We start from the raw sequence: 4,694 nt of genomic DNA, 5'->3' as shown, positions 1-4,694 counted from the left end.
CATGTACTGAGGTGATAAAAGTGGTTAAAGCAAAACACATGTGAGGCCTACAAAATATGTGGAATATTGGAATTATTTATCATCTCTTCCACAGCTTTCTGTATCCGTCGGTCTCGCATGGATTTCATTCACCCTACTATACACACATGTGGTAGCGTTCGAGTATTTATTCATCATTCTGGCTTCCCTTCAAGGACCAGTGATCTTCTTAACCTTCATCTGCAGTCGACGCGTCTTCAAACTTTGGAGGGACAAACTTGGCAGCTGTGGCAGAGACAGGTCCTGACTTCAATAAAACCTGTTTATAAGCAGTCGATCGATGAACTCTGAATAAAACCGGGTCGACCCGGTTTTAATATAAAAGTTCAATTTTACCGTGATTAAAGCACTTCAGGCTTAGTCTTTTACGTGGTATTTTAGTACACCACTGGGCATTATAATTATGCAAAAAGTAGACATCCGAGTAAAATTGAGGGCGTCGCTGTGAAGCAAATCACACATTATGGCTTTAAGGGTGATTTGAGTGTACTAAATTCAAAAATGTTGTTTATCACGCTCAAGTTTGGCGCACAATTACTTTGTCGAAGTGGAAGATTGAGCATAGACTGTAAACAATCTATTGGTTGAATCAGGGATCTATTATAATGGGATAAGCGACTGAAATCACGCGACGAATTCGGATGATTATGCTAGGTAGGTCTAGACTGCAGCAGCCTACGTCAAAGTGTTTCTAGAAGGCTGTTAGAATAAGAAAAATTTTAATGCTAATTTTATTGCACATGCTAAGGAAGCCTGATTACCTTTTTGGAAAAGCCGAGTGGGAGGCTTTTCAATTAAATATTTGTGTGTAAAAACTGAAGTATCCTATGTATAAAAGGATATGTGAATATTAACTGTATATCATACAGGGTGTCTCAATAAAAATAGGCCCTGTGGATCGGGGGACATAACTTAAAATATCAGCAATAAAATTGAAACTTTCTTGCCGATTCAAAGTTATGTACGTTTTACAAAAGTGATGCTGTTTCATCCCTTTTTACAACATAACTCGAGAACCACAGGTCCTACAAAAGTATATCTGTAAATATCAATGCAATTTTTGCCAAAGCTCACTACCATTCGCAATATGATGTGAACTACCAAATCGCAATGGTTTGAAATAGTGTCAAACCTTAACTCCCAGTGTTGCTATAGGTAGGAGATACCTTGCCTGATCAGCAACTATGCCTCTTTTCTGTTATTGATGTTGTTTATCAATTTTTGTTTATTTAACCATCAATACTTTCATTATGAGGGAACCAATTTCTTTTGAATCAAATATTTCAGCCACTTCAATATAAAGTTCAGCCCTACTGTTGGTTGACAAATGTATGTATAATAATAAGTACATTAATTACATATCATTAGATTTATGAAGTTTACTTCGAGGATGGTTATATATCAAAATTCAAAAATATGAAATTAAAAAAATTATATCAGAAGAACATTCCTCGTATTCAGAATGCAATTCGATATGTCTGATGTGTTCTCATGTCCCACAAAAATACTGTGCAAACGTTGCTATCCGAGCCCTTAACCCAAAGAGAAACGTGTGAAAATCATTCTTTGGGAGATTGATTGATTGATTGATTGATTGATTTTGAACTCCTACTCAGTAACACTTGGCGTTTCCTTTTATTTCTTTTATAATAAACTACACATTATTGTATAACCCCATTGGAATGGTCCAAACATGTGTCTATTTGTACAAACTTAATTATCTCAGTGACGCGTGAACGGATTTGGATTATTTTTGCACCATTCTTTAGCAGACACTTCATGGTTTTTGAATCTTTAAGAATTTTTTTATTTTACTGCCGATATTTTAAGTTATGCACCTCTTTCCATAGGGCCTATTTTTATTGAGACACCCTGTATATAAGCGTTGTGGTACGGTACAATTTTTCTGATTTAGAAGGCAGAGTATTTAGTTTTAATTTTATTTAGCTCATTTTTTTAATTAATGAAAATGAAAAGATGATGAAAATAGTATGTAAAATTACATGTTATATATTTATTTTTAGCAAGTTTACATGTTTGTGAGTAGATAGCGGTGGACACCCGCTATAGAAAATTGTCCACTTATTTAGTTATGTCATTGCTGATGTTAACCTACACAATAGTGAGAAGAGAATACTTGTTATATATATTTATTTTAAACAAGTAAAGTTTAACATGTTTGTGAATAGAAAGCGGCGGACACCTATGGAAAATGATTTATCCATTTAAATATCATTACTGATGTACTCTTGTAACTAATACGTAGGAAACAATACTTGCTAGGTATATTTTAATTGTTATTGTCATACAGGGTCAAAGATGTCTCAAGTTTGACTTTATATTTGACTGAATAAGCATTAATATTTAAGAATATTTAGTATATCGGCGGCCATTTTAGGGACCATCACAGAAGTACACTGATGGCTGGGATGTCTTTTTACCTGTACCTTATCTTTGAAGTATAGATGAATCCAAACACACGCATTCCTACACCTGACTAGCAGCCTTTAGTTGGGTCCCCGTCGGCAACAATGCATCCAAAATGTGAAATGATTCGGCCTTGGCGGAAACTTTAAACTGCATTCCATCACCCGTTTTACACCTTCCGCGAAAACACAGGTAGACAAAAGAATGATTATACAACACAATACAGTTCCAACAGTTGTGCAAATAAAAGCCGCCTTACACCTAGGGAAGGTCGAGGAGAGTTAATAGAATAATACAATAGAGATAATTCCGCAGGTAATCCCGTCGCATCTATTCATAGATGTACAAATGGATGAACAAAAGGACTATGTATGAATAGATGCGACAGGATCACCTCTATTGTATATATTATTCTCTTATTAACCCTCCTCGTCTCTGCATCTTCTCTTGGTGTTAGGCGGCTTTTATTTGCACAATCAGGCGCTTAAAACACCAGGTTGGTGCTAGCAGGAAACCAAAGATGGCCGACCAAATCCTGACCATGACTTGGCTCGTTGGATTCGTCTATAGAGGAATCCAAATTCACGCATTCCTACACCTGACTAGCAGCCTTTAGTTGGGTAGACGTCGGCTACAATGCACTCAAAATGTGAAATAATTCGGCCTTGGCGGAAATTTTAAACTGCATTCCATCACCCGTTTTACACCTTCCGCGAAAACACAGGTAGACAAAAGAAAGATTAAAATTTACAACACAATACAGTTCCTTCGACAAAACACACAGCTGGTCTATTCGCTGTTGAAGTGACATCATAATCGGATTAACTACACGCGGTATCTATGCATTGATGTACTTGCAAACAAAAGGACTATGTATGAATAGATGCGACGGGATTACCTGCAGAATTATCTCCATTATCTATATTATTAGCTATTATTCTATTAACCCTCCTCGTCCTTGCATCTTCTCTAGGTATTAGGCGGCTTTTATTTGCACAATGGGACGCTCAAAACACCAGGTTGGTGCTAGCGGCTACCCAAAGATGTCCGACCAAATCCTGACCATGACTTGGCTCGTTGGATTCGTCTATAGGCCGTAAATTAAGCCTATTGCTATCATGGTAGTTAATCCGATTATTACATCACATCCACAGTGAATAGAATATTCATATCATGCTGATCACTTGCACCTGTAAGATTATTTTCTTTGAAAAAAGTGGTATTGTATTCAATATTATGATTGCAGCTAGTGATGAGTGCAACCAGGCCACCGACACTGAATAATTTGCATACCAAAATGACCCGTCTTCTCTGCAGCCAATTTGGTTCCGCTCCATCGAACTCAAGCTGGTCACGGAGGAGACTATCCTCTTTTGTGTTTGTTCATTTGTGTATGGAGAGCCCTTCTTGGAGTCTATAATGACTTAGGCTACGCTCTCAGCTAGAGTCCGACGCTGTATTGTACTAGAAATACCTTTTCTGTGAAATCGCTATAGAGCCAACCGGGAAAACTTATTCGTTTTGAAAATATAGCATTAAAATTAGTATCACCCTTGTGGCCCCCGTGCAGTGGAAAACCTTAATTCTTTCATTAAAAAGAAATGAAAATTAAAAAAAATACGGGATATGATGAACCAATGACCTAAGGCCATGATAGTAGGATCTATTAGTCGTTTTATATATAATGTATATACCATGTTGTTAAAATACCGGTACCAATATTTGTCATAATATATGAACGAGTAATATTTAGTATTGTAAATATGTAGTTCATATGCACAAACGAACACTGATCTTTATGATATTCAGGTTGTTGTACATCTCATATAACATGTCATGTAGGAGGTCATATGTGTTGACCTTCTCCTATTGTATTTGTTCATCTGTGTATGGAGAAAAAAAACCCGCCATTGAAACTCCATCGGTATTAGGGCGTAGTTCATTGAACTCACCGGATTGCTATTCCAAGTGCTTTGATAATACAGATATGTATATTAATGGGTCGAGGCGATTGCATTGAAAAACCTAATAAATTATTCATAACAGTTACGTAATCAATCGATAGTGCGGACACTTTTCATTTGCAAACCACCAAAATTCGTGATCTTTTAGCGTTGGAAAAGAAAACACTCAAGAATATCAACTCTCTGGTGCAACCATAGATGAACTCCGGTGCAACCTCTGGCAATCGTCCTACCACAGAGCATACCTTGAGAGGACACTTGGCT

Source organism: Amphiura filiformis, chromosome 7, assembly GCF_039555335.1.
Source record: "Amphiura filiformis chromosome 7, Afil_fr2py, whole genome shotgun sequence".
Classification (NCBI taxonomy): Eukaryota; Metazoa; Echinodermata; class Ophiuroidea; order Amphilepidida; family Amphiuridae; genus Amphiura; species Amphiura filiformis.
This window is presented reverse-complemented; position numbering follows the sequence as displayed.